This window comes from Parasteatoda tepidariorum, chromosome 10, assembly GCF_043381705.1.
Source record: "Parasteatoda tepidariorum isolate YZ-2023 chromosome 10, CAS_Ptep_4.0, whole genome shotgun sequence".
Classification (NCBI taxonomy): domain Eukaryota; kingdom Metazoa; phylum Arthropoda; class Arachnida; order Araneae; family Theridiidae; genus Parasteatoda; species Parasteatoda tepidariorum.
Window position 1 is genome coordinate 46,818,206 of NC_092213.1, and position 20,258 is coordinate 46,838,463.

Below are 20,258 nucleotides of genomic sequence, written 5' to 3' on the forward strand. Positions count from 1 at the left end.
TTTTTTTTAGTTGGGACAGACGGTGTGATCTCACCCTTCCGCCTAACTCTCTGTAACGTGGAGGTAGCGAACCCGACCTGGATGCATCTGCGCGATGTCCTTCTCTAACTTGTACTATGAGTTCCTCAATTTTACAATGCTTTCTAGGCTGTTTATATTATGGGCACACAAACCTGTAATATTTATGTAACTATAAATAAATGAAATAAATAGTTCTTAATTAAAAATTTTTAATTGTTAAAATAATGTTATTTTTTTTTAGTTGGGACAGACGGTGTGATCTCACCCTTCCGCCTAACTCTCTGTAACGTGGAGGTAGCGAACCCGACCTGGATTCATCTGCGCGATGTCCTTCTCTAACTTGCACTATGAGTTCCTCAATTTTACAATGCTTTCTAGGCTGTTTTTATTATGGGCACACAAACCTGTAATATTTGTGTAACTATAAATAAATGAAATAAATAGTTTTTAATTTAAAATTTTTAATTGTTTAAATAATATTATTGTTCTTAGTGTGGTCTTCCCTGACAAGTGATCTCATTGTTCCCCAAACGCTCTGCACCGTGAAGGTAGTGAACTCGTATACCCCCATTTTAATTGTTTTTAGTTTAAAACTGTTTATTATTTAATTTATCTTGTGAAATTAATGATATTATTTTTAACTTAAAGTTTTTAATTGATTAGATTGTATTCATTTAATTAATTTAATTGATTTTAGTTGGGTTCTCCTTTACCAAGGTGTCTAAAGGTTTCCCATACGCTCTGTAGCGTAAAGGTAGCGAACTTGTACACTTGTTTTTAGTGTTAACTTCTTAGTTTAGTTTGTCTAGTCTAATTAATGTTATTTTTTAACTCAAAATTGTTTATTAACTACAGAATAACTGTCAAATAATTTTTGCCAAAGTCGCTTTTAAATCAACGAACGGTAACTAATTACCATCCGTAAATGATGTCACGCATTGTTTTAATCTTTTTGATCTCTTCCCCGCTCCCCTTTCACACTATATTACCTAAACATATACCTGAAATTTAGAAATACAGCACGACTTAACAAGTTATATTTTCAATTTTATACTATATTTTTTTTCCATCACATCTGTGAGCGTAACAATAATAAATGCATTATGTATACTTTTATAACGAAAAAACTATTTAATTTGCAGAGTTTAAATATTTCTAATTTAACTATATGCACTGACAACAAAGCATCTTTTAATCGAGCATCTTTTAAAATCATCTAATCAAATCAAATCATCTAATCATCTCATCTAATCAAATCGAGCATCTTTTAAAATTAATAATTTTGATAAGTATTGAAAATCAATAGATTACTCGACTCATTAATACAACTCTATTTAAATTACATGTTTCTGTTTATCATGAACAGAATGTTACAATCTTGAAATTTTAAAATAATTTGCTTATAAGTTATTCTACGCTTTACTTAAAAACTCGCATCAAATAATAATTGTTTTTTTACGCAATGGCTATTTTCCTTAAAAGATTTACCAAAAAAATATCAAATATAAAATCAGTGTACAGTAGGAGTTTTCAATAAATAAACTAAATAAGTGTATTGATTAAAAATAAAGAATGTGTAAAAAATTAAATTTCTTTAATAAACAATTGTGGCGGGGTGGCTCAGGGAATAGAGCTCTCGCCACCCAATGAGGTGTCCCAAGTTCAAATCCCAATGGCGACTGGTTGATACGAACTCTGATCCCTGCGACTAACAACCGTGGTTCTAACGTAAAGTATCCTCTGTGGCTGATATATCATCTGCTGGAATTTCTTTGGCGTCAGCTTTCCGTATCTGTGGTTTGCTTCTCCATGTAACGCAAATGCAAACAAATGTCCTTCACGAAGGTTAGTTTTTTCCAATGTTTGTTTCAGAAGTTCTTTCGTCTTCTGGGTAGGGTTCAAAATTACAATGTTTTGGAGATGAACATTCATTGTCGTAAACTCAGAATTGGGTCATCTGTACCGCGCCGATTATAAAATAAAGTAAGCGATCGTAAAAGAATTTTTAAAGGGGGCAATTAAAAAGTTTGCCTTGCAAAATTGTCGGTTAACGAAAAAGAAAAAAGGTTTGGAGTCTCTACTTTAAACCAATCCTTCGACAAATCGAGCAAATCTAAGTATTCGAAATGAAGTATTTATTCTTAAAACATCACTTTTCCTCACTTCCTCACTTAAATAGATTTGTTTAGTTTTAAAGAGATTAACATACCTTCCCCTTGTTTAATTGACCTCCGCAATTTATTGCACTCCTGAGAAATAGGGATATCAGTTAAATGTTTTGGTGACCTGTAAGAGAAAAAGTCATTAAAAGACTCAACTCATTAAGTTCCTCCCCAAGTTAAAATCAGTTCTTGAGTAATCAAGTTAATCAAGTAATGCGCAATACTAAGTGGCGGTGCTCCAAATTTAAATTTTGATAACTACTCATCAAAAAGCTTTGCTCTAATTTTAAAATTTGATAAAAGCTCACAGGCCTATTTCAATTTTTTAATTAATTTTTATTTAATATAAAATTATATAAGAATTTTTATTTAGTAATTAATTTTTGTTGTTGTCAAAAAAATAATGATAATAAATGACGAAAATAATGATAAAAATAAAGATAAACTTTATTTAATAATTTAAACTAAATTAAAATATCTTCAACTTTTTACTTATTTACTTTAAATAATAAGAATAATTATATGTCTTTTAATAGATTTCTTATAATAATGAAACAAAAAACAAGCCAAATTATCGCATTTTTAGAAAATTTTCTCTGTGTAAGACTTTTAATTTCATAACGTTAAAACGATTAAATATTTTGCACAATATTAGAGAAGTCATTAAGGAATACTGTGATAGATTAACGTTATAGTGGAATTAGTTATTTATTTTATTTATTTACTTTTAGTTATTTTATATCAATGTGGCAGATTTTTTAATAAGGGAATCAATTTGTTTCAAACAACAATCATCAGTTTGTTCAACTTGTCCAATATTTTTAATAATCTTTAAAAAAAAGCTTGTATTTCATAAGAATATAATTAATAGCTTAAAGGTTACTTGTTATAAGAAAATTATTAAAAATAAATTAAGGTAAATTTAAGTTTTCTTTTGATGTATAGTAATATGAATAATTTTTTAAATAAGAAAAACAGAAATAATTTTTTTTAGATTAAAATTGAAATTTTTAAACTCATAAAAATGTTTCGTCATTTGTTTTTTACAAAACAAATTTCTATACTTTTTATTTATTTATTTGCATTTTTGGGACTTTATATTGATTTGAAATTTTGGTTTATATAATGTGACAATTACAGATCGGTTTGACAAAAATATTGAGTTGACAAATTTCAATTATATGTGGAACAACACACCTGTCCATAGTTTGGTGCAGATTTCAGAATGGAGGGAGCGGTGAAATATTTTTACTCGATTTTCTTTTCCTTAATTAGACTATAAACACTTGATCCTTAATTAGACTATAAAGACTTGGTTAAGCTTGGTAATTGGTTGGTCATCCGAATCATGAGATTTCTTTCCAAATTAAATAAAAAGATCAATCAGCTCGCTGACATCAAATCAGTCAAACGCCAACAAATCGACTAAAATAGAATAAGTCAAAGGCCAATTATACCGCTAAATCAAGAAAAAGATAACCAGTCTACTACCAAAGAATTAGCCAAAACATCTACCAGCCCACTATCACCGAATCAGTCAAAACTCTACCACTAAACCAGTCAAACGTCATCCGGTTCACCATACCACCCATCAGTCAAAAGCCAACATGTCCCAGCTTTAAATGGAGAATATTAGCTGTTGCGACACAAGAACTATTCATAACTGAGAGTTGGGTGAATAAAGCTTTTAAGTGACAGTTTAGTGAATTTGAGTAATCTTGTTTTGTTGTCTATGGCCTTCGTTTCTTGAAAGGAAGCATTCAATTGACGAATTTTATATAAGTCCTCAACATTCATTTGAACCTCGTGAACAAAATGGTGACTATATCACGCGAAATCTGTCGGGGACACAATATCCTGCAAGTTCCCATAACAAATCAATTCCTCTGGGGATATAGTTTGTCTACTGTAAGAACTCACCCGCCACAAAGTCTGAGGCCATCCGTTGGTATGGGAACAAGAATAGCGTATTTCAGTGAGGGTAGCTTCTCTCCCCTCTAGGGATAACACCATAGACTGAAGAAAAAGATTTTCGTTCTCTCGCCGAACCGAGCCAACACTTGTCGTAAACAGTATTCCCACACCCCTACACCTCATTACCATAGTCACCACCACGGTTCCAGATGAATGACTAGGAAAGTTCTTACTTTAGACAAACTATACTGGATCGAAGATTGATTGTTCTCTGGTTCAGATCAAAATTATGATCTGCGGATGGATAGCGTGTAAATGTGTCTACCCTGTAAAACGAGCTGTGACGGATGTGAGAGCAGGAGTCAAATGTTTGGCCGTAGATGGCGCCACTGGAAAACAAGAAGAAGAAGAGCACCCTTCTGCCTTAATAGGCTTGTTAGTATTGACAGGTGGCATCATACAACAACAATCTTCATTTGAACTGTTTGCGCCTTAATCTTCACACTCTTGATGTTTTAATATACTGCTCCCACCCCCAAGTCATGAGATAGCTATAGATAGATAGATAGATTGATAGATAGATAGATAGATAGAGAAGTATTTGAAAGGTTGTAGTCGATTGCTTCTTGATTAATGTATTTGGTAATTCATCCAGTAAGATCTCCAAAATTTAATGACTCGGCAAAATAAACCAATGCTGTAAATGGATACTTAATAGAAAAATACTAAAATAAGTTAAATCATACTTTCTCCGAAAAATAACAAGTTTCCAAAAAAAATGTCTTCCTGTATTAAACTTATCACCAACATACAGATACTGTAAATGGTAAAGTATTCCTATATGAAAAATGTCATAATTTTTCTTCAAAAAAATGTAAAGCTTTTGTGGGTCGAATTTTTGATTATTTGGAAAATGATTTCAGCACTGCATTGTCTAATCTCGCTAAAAATTTTGAAAAGTTTGCATTGAATTAACTAATTTATATATATGTTAATGAAAAGAAATTAGAAAAGCCAGTGATTTTTTTTTAACATGTAAAATATTTATTTTTAAATTTGTGTTCGAAAAAATTTGAGTTATGTGCCAAGTTTAAGGCATTCAAAGAGTTGATTTTCCTAGACAGAAAGACCAAATATCGAAAATTTTTCATTGAACATACCACAATATATGTTAATGAAAAAAAGTTATAAAGATTAGCGATTTTTTTAAAATATTTTAAATATTTCATCCCATATTTTTTAAACATGTGTTTTTTTTTTTAAAAAAAACTGAAGTTGTGTTTTAAATTTAAGGTATTTAAAGTGCTAATTTTCCTTGACTGAAAAGACTTAAAAAAGCGTCATAAATTTTTCTCAAAAAAAAAAAAGAAATCTTGTTTGAGATTTAAATTTTCAACTCTTCTTGAATCATCGTATAGTTACTTAGTAACAAACATATTACTTCAATAACTTAGCTGTGATTGGAAACTTCATTACGTCGTCGGGGAACGGGTAAAATAGGGGAATCTATATTTATGACCATTAGTAAATTAACATCTCACTCTCATCTAAAAGTGATTCTTTCAACCCTCCCTCTTTAATTATTCTGAGTGAGAAATCTGAGCTAAGCAAACGAGACATCACTTATAAAATTGAAACAGTGTTTTTAATGCAGACAGGTTTTAGAAATTTTAATTTTATTTGCTTAAGTGGCTTGAAATATGAAAATAAAATTACATAATAAAATTAATGATACTAAGATTATTTTCGGCGTTGTAAATTTTCATTGTATAGGGAAAAAACATGACTTTAAATCTACAATTTAATGATCCTTTCTCAAATTATTATTCAAGTCGAATTATTTTTTAAGTTAAATATTTTGCATGAGGGTAAAACACAGAGTCTTTGTTTAAATGAATAATCCCAAAAAACTGAAGGGATAAGATATTACTTAATTAATAACTTTATTCGCTTGAAGAGAATGTAGTTTCTAATAAAATAATAGTGACTTTGGTAATTTTGGTGAAAAAAGGAAGCAACGCATCTTATTGCAATTTTAGCCTTTCGTAGATAGATCACACTTCCGATTGTGTTTTTTAATTTAAAAACGCACACAAGTACAAGCTATCAAATTTTTTTATTAAAAGCACTCAATAATTGTAATGCAATTACATGTNTAATTTCATAACGTTAAAACGATTAAATATTTTGCACAATATTAGAGAAGTCATTAAGGAATACTGTGATAGATTAACGTTATAGTGGAATTAGTTATTTATTTTATTTATTTACTTTTAGTTATTTTATATCAATGTGGCAGATTTTTTAATAAGGGAATCAATTTGTTTCAAACAACAATCATCAGTTTGTTCAACTTGTCCAATATTTTTAATAATCTTTAAAAAAAAGCTTGTATTTCATAAGAATATAATTAATAGCTTAAAGGTTACTTGTTATAAGAAAATTATTAAAAATAAATTAAGGTAAATTTAAGTTTTCTTTTGATGTATAGTAATATGAATAATTTTTTAAATAAGAAAAACAGAAATAATTTTTTTTAGATTAAAATTGAAATTTTTAAACTCATAAAAATGTTTCGTCATTTGTTTTTTACAAAACAAATTTCTATACTTTTTATTTATTTATTTGCATTTTTGGGACTTTATATTGATTTGAAATTTTGGTTTATATAATGTGACAATTACAGATCGGTTTGACAAAAATATTGAGTTGACAAATTTCAATTATATGTGGAACAACACACCTGTCCATAGTTTGGTGCAGATTTCAGAATGGAGGGAGCGGTGAAATATTTTTACTCGATTTTCTTTTCCTTAATTAGACTATAAACACTTGATCCTTAATTAGACTATAAAGACTTGGTTAAGCTTGGTAATTGGTTGGTCATCCGAATCATGAGATTTCTTTCCAAATTAAATAAAAAGATCAATCAGCTCGCTGACATCAAATCAGTCAAACGCCAACAAATCGACTAAAATAGAATAAGTCAAAGGCCAATTATACCGCTAAATCAAGAAAAAGATAACCAGTCTACTACCAAAGAATTAGCCAAAACATCTACCAGCCCACTATCACCGAATCAGTCAAAACTCTACCACTAAACCAGTCAAACGTCATCCGGTTCACCATACCACCCATCAGTCAAAAGCCAACATGTCCCAGCTTTAAATGGAGAATATTAGCTGTTGCGACACAAGAACTATTCATAACTGAGAGTTGGGTGAATAAAGCTTTTAAGTGACAGTTTAGTGAATTTGAGTAATCTTGTTTTGTTGTCTATGGCCTTCGTTTCTTGAAAGGAAGCATTCAATTGACGAATTTTATATAAGTCCTCAACATTCATTTGAACCTCGTGAACAAAATGGTGACTATATCACGCGAAATCTGTCGGGGACACAATATCCTGCAAGTTCCCATAACAAATCAATTCCTCTGGGGATATAGTTTGTCTACTGTAAGAACTCACCCGCCACAAAGTCTGAGGCCATCCGTTGCTATGGAAACAAGAATAGCGTATTTCAGTGAGGGTAGCTTCTCTCCCCTCTAGGGCTAACACCATAGACCGAAGAAAAAGATTTCCGTTCTCCCGCCGAACCGAGCCAACACTTGTCGTAAACAGTGATCCCACACCCCTACTTGAAATAGTTATACCTTATTACCATGATCACCGCCATCCATGGGTCCAGATGAATGAATAGGGGAGTTCTTACTTTAGACAAACTACACTGGATCGAAGATTGATTGTTTTCTGGTTCAGGTCAAAATTATGAACTGCGGATGAATAGTGTGTAAATGTGTCCTCCCTGTAAAACGAGCTGTGACATGTGTGAGGGCAGAAGTCAAATTCTTGGCCATAGATGGCGCCACTGGAAAACAAGAAAAAGAAGAAGAGCACCCTTCTACCTTAAAATAGACTTGTTAGTATTGATAGGTGGATACTTAATAGAAAAATACTAAAATAAGTGAAATTATATTTTCTCCGAGAAATATCCAAAGTTTCCACAAAAATGTTGTCTTCCTCTATTAAACTTATCACCAACATACAGATACTGTAAATGGTAAAGTATTCCTATATGAAAAAAGCCATATTTTTTTTTAATGTAAAGTTTTTGAGGGTCGAATTTTTAATTATTGGAGAATGATTTCAGCACTGCATTGTGTAATCTCGCTAAAAATTTTGAAAATTTCAAAAAGTTTGCATTGAATTAGCTAATTTATATGTTAATGAAAAAAAAAAAAATTAGGAAGGCTAGTGATTTTTTTTTTAATATTTAAAATACTTATTTTTAAATTTGTGTTCGTAAAAAATTGAGTTATGTGCCAAGTTTAAGGCACTCAAAGAGTTGATTTTCCTGGATCTAAATGCCAAATATCGAAAAGTTTTCATTGAACATACTAATATATATGTCAATGAAAAAAATTTATAAAAGCTAGCGATTTTTTTAAAGTATTCCATCCATTTATTTTTAAACATGCGTTTCTTCAAAAAAAAAAAAAAAAAAAAAAAAAAAAANAAAAAAAAAAAAAAAAAAAAAAAAAAAGAAAACTAAAGTTGTGTTCCAAATTTAAGGTACTTAAAGTGCTAATTTTCCTTCACTGAAAAGACTTAAAAAAGCAGCATAAATCTTTCTCCAAAAAAAAATAAATTCTTGTGTGAGATTTAAATTTTCAACTCTTCTTGAATCATCGTATAGTTACTTAGTAACAAACGTATTACTTCAATAACTTAGCTATGATTGGAAGCTTCATTACGTCGTCGGGGAAGGGGAAAAAATAGGGAATCTATATTTATGACCATTAGTAAATTAACATCTCACTCTCATCTAAAAGTGATTCTTTCAACTTTCCCTCTTTAATTATTCTGAGTGAGAAATCTGAGCTAAGCAAACGAGACATCGCTTATAAAATTGAAACAGTGTTTTTAATGCAGACTGGTTTTGGAAATTTTAATTTTATTTGTTTAAGTGGTTTGAAATGTGAAAATAAAATTAATGATAGTAAGATTATTTTCGGCGTTATAAATTTTCATTGTACAGGGGAAAAAAACATGACTTTAAATCTATAATTTAATGATCATTTCTCAAATTATTATTTAAGTCAAATTATTTTTTAAGTTAAATATTTTGTATGAGGGTAAAACACAGAGCCTTTGTTTAAATAAATAATCCCAAAAAACTGAAGGGATAAGATATTACTTAATTAATAACTTCATTCGCTTCAAAAATATACAAATTGGAAATAACAGTCGGCATGCTTCAACGCTCAAAAACATGCGCTCATTTTCTTTTCGTTTGACACATCTTGAAAATCGGTGCTTGTTTTTGGGACACTTAAAGCATGTTGACGGTTATTTCCAATTTGTATATTTTTGAAGAGAACGTAGTTTCTAATAAAAATAATAGTGACTTTGGTAATTTTGCTTAAAAAAGGAGGTAACGCATCTTATTGCAATTTTAACATTTCGTATATATAGATCACAATCCCGATTGTGTTTTTTAATTTAAATAAGCACACAAGTACAAGCTGTCAAATTTTTTAAAATTTAAAGTACTCAATAATTGTAATGCAATTACTTTCTAGTAACTTAAAGTCACGTTTAGGAACAAACTATATTATACCGCAATCATAAATTGGTGTTTTTGCTTTGCATTTCACCCAAATAAAATATGGTTAATAGTTTTTTTTCTTACAATACTAATTTAATTTTATTACTTTATTAGTCACTTGGTATTTTTTCAGTTTATATGATAACGGCTTACCGGAAATTCGCATTTTCAAAATTATAGCTCATATTACCATACATTTAGAAAGAACTGGATAACTCCAAAGTAAATTTCAGCGAATAAATGGTTTTCAGGCAATGCTCTAAGGAATTCTGATAAAATTAGCAAATTTTACCATATTCACAAAATCTCAACACATATTATGGAACAATATTTTATTGTTAATTTTACAGTGCTTCGGCAAATTTACCGAGAGTTTCGATGTTCCCGTAGAGACAGAAGAAACGGTAAATGTTACCATTTTCTGGTAGTTTTTACCATACTTTTTTCCTCAGTGTAATGCCGTAATCATAAATTGATGTTTTTGTCTCTTCACCCATTGCTAAGAAAAATATTGTTGCTAATTTAGTTTTATTAATAATAATTGAAGTTCCATCAATTTAATTTTATTCCTTTATTGTTTAAATTTCAGGACGCTAGCGCAAGTGGTTGTAAAGTTATAAAAGCTCCTTTCGTTAATAAAACAAATTTCCAATTTACTTATCATTTTTAAATATTTGATTTTTTTTGTTGCAATTTTTATTATTTTTATAAGTATAAAAATTTAATCCCAAAGTATTTTTTTTAACATTTTCGGGGAAGCTTTAATGACCCTAACGACTCATAAAAGAAAAATTTTTTCAAGGGAAACGATTTAACAGAAAATGATATTGTTGCAGCGCACATAATAGATAACTAACTAACAGGTAATTTTCTTAAAAGCAAACAAACATTCAACTATAAAATAAAAAAAATCTTGCGTCAGTTTTCACAAGAAATCTCAAATGTATATAACAATTTTTGTTCTAAAAAAAATAAACTTATCCAATTCCTTCTTGTCCTTGATGCAAAGGAGTTAACTTTTAACCTTGGTTCTTCAACTATTAAAATGACTGTAACCGTGATAAATTTTCTACGCTTACCCAGCATCTCATAAGAACAGAATAATTACTTTATAAAGAATGATATTTTCATCTGAATACAACGATAACTATTATATTGCGTGTTTAGATGCTACAGTGGAAATTAATATCGAAAGTTTATAAGCAAATATGTATTTGCACGAATCCTGTGAATTGATGCTCGTGGTGATAACCTTGACAAAAAAATTTATATATCGAATAATTTATATATCGAATAAATCGAATAATATAAGAGTTAAATAATGATAGAATAGAAACACATGTTTTTCGGTGATTTAAGTGATTAATTATTCATGATAATAAGAACACGTTTTACAATATTCTAATTAATTCAGTAAAAATTTCATATAAAAGAAAAAAATAGTCGAATACTGTAAGTTTGCAGAAATCAGTATGTGAAAATGTACTCATTAAGATACTGAAGATATGTAAATTTTGGTTAATTAATGCATTTTCATTAATAATAAAGTTAGTAGCAATACACAAATATTTTTTTAAAAAAATAATTTTTTTTGTTTGTCATTTCAATAAAAATCAATATTTTGTTTAAATTAAAAAACGTCTACGAATTAAAATATATTTCTTAATCAATTAAATATATAAATAAATGTTATCAAAATATAATTAATCAAGAATCAAAATAAGAAAAAACTGTTTTATGCCATTAAATCAAAATTGTTTGCGAAGGCACCGACCACATTGAGGTCGTAAAATATCCTCAGTGGTAGACGGATCACGGGTTAAAGTCACCTTGCCCTTGGACTAACCGTTAGATTTTTTTCATGGTCTTCCACTCCTTGCAACGCAAATGCAAGTTAGTTCCATCAAAAAAAGTCCTCCACGAAGGATAGCTTTTCCCAATACTTAACTCAGGTGTTCCCTTGTCTTCTGGATTGAGATCAAAAATACAAGGCAAGTTGTATACTCAAAAATTGGGTCGACTATTCAACGACTGTTATAAAACTCTGCCAATTCGTCACTGTCTCAAATTATAATTGAATTCGAATTGTCGGGAATTAAACTGTTAAAAAATATAAATTACAACTATAAAATACTGTTGAACGATTAGAAGAACGCTTATTAATCATTTTGTGTATCTCTATTGTTACTTTCGCTCATAGTATTATTAATTATGCAAAGAATGCGTAACGTTTATGGCTTAGAAGAAATGAGTTCTTGATATTTTTTTATAAAAACCCTTCAGGCCTATTCCTATCAGGAACTAAAATAATTTTTTACAGCATTTAGACTTGTCAATTTTAGTATGTAGTAACAAAACAATGTACCATTTTCAGATAAAAAGTAAGTGAAGGTATAAAAACTGAAATTATATATTAAAAAAAATGAATATTTTAAATCTCTTTTATGCCTTAACATGTAAAACCCTTTATTGAAGTATAAAGAGAGGCGAATCTGGATCAAAAATAACTTTTTTTATTTCTTTACTAATTATGCTAGTGAAAGAACTTTTAATTAGTATTTCATTTTTCAAATTTTACCTGGAATGCTCGACTAGGCATAAAGGCTTTTTACTCTGTCTAGATTTAGATATTATTTCAAAAAAGTCCGCATTATTAGAAATGACTTAAAATTTAGGTACAAAATATGAGAGAGAGTATTGATTAAATCATTTTCAAACTCAAAGCAAAAATTGGACTTAATAGATAAACTGATATTGAAAACAAAATTGGGTTAAATATAAAAAAAACACACAAAGTAAAATTTAAAATTTACATTATTTGATAGAAAAAGATCTGATATTAGTTTAAGCAATATATTTTAAAAATCTTTTCCATGCAAGTAAAAAAAAAAAAGAAAAAAAAAGAGAGAAATAGCTCTTTTATGGCAATGAAAAGAATATCTCTTAAATTCTTTTCTAAGTTTTTTAATAGTATTAAAGCACATATTTGTAAACTATTGAAATTGAAAAATTTTAATTTGATAAGTTTAAAAATTGTATTCATGGCTGAAATTAGAAAAATATTTACCTAAAAAGAAAATGACTTCAATCAACAATTACCATTAACTTTATTTTCTTTATTGCACTTTCGTTCAATTTTACCTCATCGAAGGGTAACACTGTAACTAGTCTCTTGGAAAGTTTGTAACCAATGTGTAAATTTAACAGTGAGATGTAACTCAATAACATTAATATTATATTATGTATCCAATAAAAAAAGACTTTAATGTATATATATATATATATATATATATTATACAACATTTATTTCTGAAAACATTTAACATAAATGTTTTAGCCATCACAATTAAAAATTGTCAGTTAAGTCTCAATTTCAGAGCCACAGCGAAAAATAAGTAGAAGAAAATTAATAATTGCGAAACATTCTTTTGTCCTACCTTTTTCTAAAAAATAATAATTATAATAATAAAATGATTTATTTTGTATTTATGTTTAATCGTCATTTTATTCGTAACTTATATTTTATATTTTTAACTTGTATATTGCAATTCATATTAAAATCTAATTTGTGGCTTCTTAAAAAGTTAACAAAAATGATTGTTTTATTCCAATACAGTTCAGTTTATTTCAAAACTAAATGGTTGAAATCATATCATGTGTATTTGGATATAAAATATGCATTTTGTGCATTCACTGAATTCTTGAAGTAGCTCTAAAGAACTAAAGTTTAGCTTTCTCAAAAGCGAATTTAATAATTTTATGTAATCACAAAATCAATTCTTGTATATTATTTAAAGTTAGAAGTAATTTCTAATTGCATAGTAATAAATATCCAAATACATTTTTAATCTGAACTCATGTTTCCAAAGTGAATCGTCAGTTGAATTCATCAAAATTTTGAAGCAAACATCTTAGTATCAAAAACATTTTTTTATTTTTGTGCTTTTTATTTCTCAAAATTTTGCTTATTTTTCTTATCCTTTTTTTTTTAAGGAACTGGTTGGTAAGTAATTTTTTTTATAAGTATTTTTTTCTTCTTTTTAACATATCTTTAAGTTCAGCGATGTCTACTTAAATAACAGAACTATTATATTTATTATCTATTTACCTATAGATTTATCGATTCTTCCTATTATTTTACACTTAAGCTTCGTTGTTGTATTTTAAATTAAATTCAACTAAAATTCACAGTTGATATTTTTACACTTTTTTGTTACATCATTTCGGTAGGCACTTATTAGACATTTTCATCTTTAAAAATGGATACAGTCAGAATTGCTGTAGACTATTAATACATTCATGATTCATCAAATTCATTATCTAAATAAATAATAATAACATTCTGGGAATAATAAAATTTAAAATTAAGTGAAATATTTTCTATTTAATATCGCTTTAAATTAATATTTATCTTTTAAAACTTTTGTTTTTTAATTCAATACAGTATGACTTACACGAAAATATTTTGCATAATTTATTCGCTAAATATATTGAGAGTGATTTTTTGAAATTAAAGGCTTTATTTTGGCGAACATACGCTGGTAAGTAAAGTTAACTTCGCCGGTAAGTAAGGTTACTATACCCCAAATTGCTAAAGTTTCAAACTTCTAAATTGTATAGTTTTTGAGAAAACATAGAGTAACGTAAAGTCAAACATGAAAAACAAAAGTGATTATTGAGATTTTTTTTTTTCAATGCCCACCTCGGTTGACATTCGTCAATTCAAGCGTATTTTTTGACCCTCTAATCACAAGCAAAAATATATTTTGGTATTTTTTAAGTATAAAAAATAGTCTGATAGCTACTAAAAAACTATTTATTAATCGGAACAATATTTGTATAAAAATCTAAAAAAAAGCAATTTGAAATTTCCTTTTCATTCATGTTCACAAATTTATCGATTTTGAAAAGTAAAAAAAATGTCAACAATAGCTAACTGTTTCTGTTAAATCTAATGACTATAAATGAGTACAAAATTGAAGAATTATTGTTCGGAGCCGAGCTTCGAAGATTTTACCTTTAACGCAGAAAAAGACCCTGATATTTCATACTGTTTTTCATAAAATGCAAGATATAATATTTTTCACTAACTTTGACCTAAGTTAATACGAAATAATGTATGAAATAAATGAGACCGTCATAAAAGAAAACCCTGGTTATCTTATTGTAGTTTATAATGAGATAATTTTATAGAGAGAAAGCTTTAGTATTTCAATTTATGTATTATATAATCTTTTTTTATTGAATTTTTCCTAGGATTTTAAAGTTTTCTTTGTCCCGCAGTGGACTGATCGTAAAGACACGGTTCCCAAAAGAACACCGAAGTCAAGCATCACTAGCGGCAGTCAGTAAGCGGATGGGTGAGCACTTTGATCAGTCTACATAGGGACCGAGGGTACGCGGTATCGGTCCTTGTTAAACTGTTCTGTCGTAAAGTGCTCGGCTTCGCACGCAGGTTGTCGGGCTACCTAAGCGGAAGAGCCATCCCCTCTGCAAAGGGTTAAAATTGGGATGGCAAGTCTTTGAGAAATCCTCGGGGNAAATATTTTATTTAACATTATTCTATGTGGAATTTCGGCAGTGCCAGTGTAAGCGCGAAATAATAATGTTCAATAAAAATATTTTATTTAACATTATTCTATGTGGAATTTTGGCAGTGCCAGTGTAAGCGCGAAATAATAATGTTCAATAAAAATATTTAACATTATTCTATGTGGAATTTTGGCAGTGCCAGTGTAAGCGCGAAATAATAATGTTTAATAAAAATACTTTATTTAACATTATTCTGCGTGAAGTTTCTGTATTGCCTGTGTAAGAGAAAACAATATTAAATAAAAATATTTCCTTTAACTATAAATGTGCTAAATATCAACCTTTTCTAATTTAAGAAATAATAACATTTTATAGAAATACTTATTTAAGATTCATCATGTGTGTTCTATTAAGTCCAGGTAATAGAGCTCAAAAATGGACGCTGTGTGGCAAAAATCAGCTAAAGTTTTTATTTCTTAAATCTGTTGTTTTTTGGGGGTTTTAAACACGATTTCGCATATTGCGAAGAAAATTTTTTCTGGGAAGAATGTTTTATTCCGTGAAATACTAAAAAATATCTTGTCCGAACTTTTTTTTTCTCGTTTAAAGTAGAAAATTTCCGACGACATAGCTAAAAACTAAAGAAAATTTCCCTCAAAGTAAGCACCTACAATTTGATCACAGGGCTATATCAAAGAGCTATGAACATGAGCTACATGACTATAATTGTTAATAACATTTCTCATTCACACAGATGGCGCTCTGCGCAGTGATGTAAAAGTTAATTAATTTTCAAATTCCCCTGTAACGATAACATTATTCTTCGTTGCTGCTATTAAATATGTTTTTCTGTTATTAAGCATTTTGTTATAACTTATGCAATTCAGTCATCTTGTATTAAGTAAATATCATAGAATAAATGGATGAATTTGACCCCCCAGGTAACACTGGAATGATGTTTTTGACAGAAAAACAGAGTAGAATAATTAAATAGATTAATTAAAGATTTGATATATAAAAAAAGCGTTTTCTCAGACTTTGTAGTACTAAAAAACTAAAATATTTTCATACTCTGAGGTGTTTGTTAATTTTAATTTTTTGTCAATGTTTTCTAACTTATGTGTGTGTTTTCAAACCAATTGACGCTCACTTTTATTAATGAAATTATTTTCAAATAAATTCGGTTTGCAAAAAATTACAGAAAATTCGCAAAGTATCCACCTTTGTCTTAACGTTATACATGCTCTGAACCTATTTAGCGCCTTTGGGACTCAGAAAATTTTTTCTGTTAAATTTTTTGTTAATGTTTTTTTAACTTATGTAGGAGGTTTTCCATCAAATTGACTCTCACATTTTAATATGAAACCATTTTCAAATAAACTCTGCTTTTCTTAGTTTGGAAAGTCTCTGTTTTTAAATTCTGCTTTTCAAAATTATCAAATTATCCACACTTTTGTTAACGATACATGATCTTAGCATGCGTCACACTGAATGAATTTTTTTCTTGTTTAATTTTCTGTTAATGCTTTTAATAGGCGACTAATTTTAAACAAATTGACGGTTACTTTTAACTAAGAAACCGTTTAAAAATGATGAAATATTATGAACCACAATGAAGCCATTACCATAAAAAATGATAAAAACCAGCTTTCTCCTTTGGCCATACATATTTTCTGTACACAGCTTGTTAAGTGACTAATTATTTAGTTTTTAAAGTTTTTGTCGTATTAATGAAATTTATTTTCTGCCAGTTACTTAAATACACACACAGTCACCTACATATGACTCACCGGATTTTTTTTTCCTTGAGCAGTATATTTTTAAGCAAAATACTGGCAAGTTCATATAACGTCCGCAGGTCACTATGTGGTGTAACTAACACTTCAAATATTAAATACCAAATCACTAGTATATAAGACATGATAACTTGATTCTATCATGAGGTACCTCATGATAGAATCAAGGTCTTATATACTAGTGATTTGGTATTTAATATTTGTAGTGGTAGTTACACCACACATCCCATTAAAATAAAAATCTGTATTCAGTATCATCTGGCATAACTACCACTACGAATATTAAATACCAACTCACTATATAATATATATATATATAAAGTAAATTCCAAATTATCTAACGTTCAAATTATATAAATTAAGTTGTTTAATTAATGGAAAACTTTATATTTATATCTGTTAAACTTAACTTTTAATTTCAATTGCATGCTTAATGTTAAAAACAGATACAATTTATATCTGTGTATTTAAATTATATCTGTATGACATTTCGACTTCCAGTACAGTCAGTAATAGTAACTGCATCTTTAGAATTTTGTCTTGGACGCCCTGAGGAGATTTGAAATACAGCTAATTATGTATAATATCGGAATGAAACGCTTCTTAGGATTTTTACTTCTTATGTCTTGGCGAAGTTTGGCTGAGTTAGTCTGGCTTGTTTCCGCCTTGTTTTGCATATTCAACTAGATTTATAGGGTGAAGATGAAAGTTAGTAGCAGGATGAAAATGGTTTTCTTTTAGGCATGCTCATTATTCATTTCAATTTCGTTAAAAAAAAAACGGGGTTAATGATCTAGTCTAAGTTAGTTACAATATTTCAATTTAAGCTCTAGAGTACATTGTTGCAAAAGGCAAAAAAAAAATAATAATAATAATAATAATTTTCAAATAATATTTTTACCTTGTAAAAATACAAATTCGCCCTAATTCTCAAGAATAAATCTAGAACAAAAGTTAAAATAGGATATTTTTTAATCTTTTAAAAAAAGCAAAATTTTTAAAACGTTGAGATATAATTCCAGAATAAATATTTTCTAAATTTTCTACGCGATTTTAAAAGAAATAATCATTAACCTTTTGAATGTAGGAAATGAGAAAGAAAAAAAAAAATAGTTAAATGAATTTTCACTGAATAATCAGATTTTCATTCACTAAATTACAGCCTTTATGTCTCAAAGACTCATGCTAAGAATATTAATAATCCTAAAAAAATTTATACAGAACAGAATTGAAAGGCAAATACAATAAACGCATAAAAACACAATTTAGAAAGCTAAAATTTTTCCAAATTTTTTCATTGTTATTATTTGTTGCCCATCTCAGCGACTTTACGTTATCAGAGTAAGAAAAATATCTTTATTTGAAATTCTACTCATTTAAGTAAAGATTAATTGAGCTCAGTAGTTATCATTTGGCCACTGAAAATGATGCTATTTTTGCCAGCAAATTTATTTTAATAAACTTTTATCACAATCAATTAATTCTCTATAAATTTTGCACCTTAGTTGCATATTAGTATAAGGATTAATATTTGTTTCTTTTCATATTCTCGTTAATTTTTGCATCCTTTAGGTTTATTGAAATACGTTTCGAAAGCGTAACTATCAACAAAATAAACACGTTGGTTCAGATAGCTTTCGAAATACTAACTTAGTGACGTAGTTTTCGCATGTCATTGAAGTTGTTTCTTGAGCTTATGAAACAAAATTAATTTATTATAAATAGCATACAATAAATTCACAGTGAAACTAATTTTGATCAAATAGTTAAAATAGGATATTAATAAGGAATATTTAATAGGAAAAGATTAATTTAGAACATTATTAAGGAATTAATAAAGAATATTCAATAGGATAAGATTAATTTAGAACATTAATAAGGAATTAATAAGGAATATTTAATGGGATAAGATCAATTTAGAACATTATTAAGGAATTAATAAAGAATATTTAATAGGATAAGATTAAATTAGAACATTAATAAGGAATTAATAAGGAATATTTAATGGGATAAGATTAATTTAGAGCATTATTAAGGAATTAGTAAGGAATATTTAATAGAATAAAATTAATGTAGAACATTAGTAAGGAATTAATAAGGAATATTTAATAGGATAAGATTAATTTAGAACATTATTAAGGAATTAATAAGGAATATTTAATAGGATAAGATTAATTTAGAACATTATTAAGGAATTAATAAGGAATATTTAATAGGATAAGATTAATTTAGAACATTATTAAGGAATAAATAAGGAATATTTAAAAAGGAAAATTTAATAGGATAAGATTAATTTAGAACATTAATAAGGAATATTTAATAGGATAAGATTAATTTAGAACATTAATAAGGAATTAATAAAGAATATATAAAAATAGGATGAGATAGCTAACATCATTTATGTTATCTCTCCATATAAAAAGTCAAAAGGGTTACCGCCGCTGTTTCAGGTATTCAGTGTTACATATTGTTTAGCTGCGAAAAACTATATAAATTAGATATTTGAAATCACGCTGGTGGGATAAAAAATTTACACAGATTACAATGGTTTTATATTTTATTTTATTTTATAACCGTCGTTGAGCAGCAGACCCAATTTTTTGGGTTTACGACTTCTAATGTTCAACTCCGTAGCCTTGCAATTTTGAACCCAATCCAGAAGACAAGGGAACTCCGGGATCAAGTATTGAGAAAAATTTGCCTTCGTGGAGGACTTATTGGTGGAACTGACCCGCATTTGCATTACATGGAGAAGAAGACCACGAGAACCTCCCACGGTTAGCCTGAAGGCAAAGGGACTCTGAGCCATGATTCGTCTGCCACTGAGGATTTTTCGCGTCAGCACTGTGGTCGGTGCAAGCCGGATGAGGATTCGTATCGATCAGGCTTCGCCGGGATTCGAACCGATTTTGTTCGAAATTTAAATTTGTATGAAAATTTATCCAATTTTAAGTACTTATTTTGCAATTTTTTTCACTTTTTTTTTACTTGACATTTTTTACAAACTCTTTAAGACCTACAAATTTACAAAGCACGTTACTTTAAAAAAAAAATTTTTTTTTAAGTACTACTAAAAAAATTATATATTTTTATTTTTGATGAACTAAAATAATTTTATTTATTTGAAATATTGTTTTTTACTTACTTTAAGTACAAATGTAAGTATATGAGCAATTCTACAAATAAACGCCAATTAGGCGGCCAATAAAAAAAAATTGGGGGGGGGG

The 20,258-nt window shown here is 28.5% G+C and overlaps 2 long non-coding RNA genes across 2 annotated transcripts in view; one reads left to right on the forward strand and one right to left on the reverse strand.

Moving 5' to 3' along the window:
- The window catches only part of LOC139426800 (uncharacterized), a 50,811-nt gene extending 50,332 nt beyond the window's left edge, over positions 1 to 479 (forward strand). Inside the window, exon 2 of the long non-coding RNA XR_011638022.1 lies at positions 11 to 479. This is a non-coding gene — a long non-coding RNA (uncharacterized lncRNA). The remainder of the gene's footprint in view (positions 1 to 10) is intronic.
- A 1,750-nt stretch (positions 480 to 2,229) lies between these two features.
- The window catches only part of LOC139426938 (uncharacterized), a 121,503-nt gene continuing 103,474 nt past the window's right edge, over positions 2,230 to 20,258 (reverse strand). The window contains exon 4 of the long non-coding RNA XR_011638063.1: positions 2,230 to 2,307. This is a non-coding gene — a long non-coding RNA (uncharacterized lncRNA). The remainder of the gene's footprint in view (positions 2,308 to 20,258) is intronic.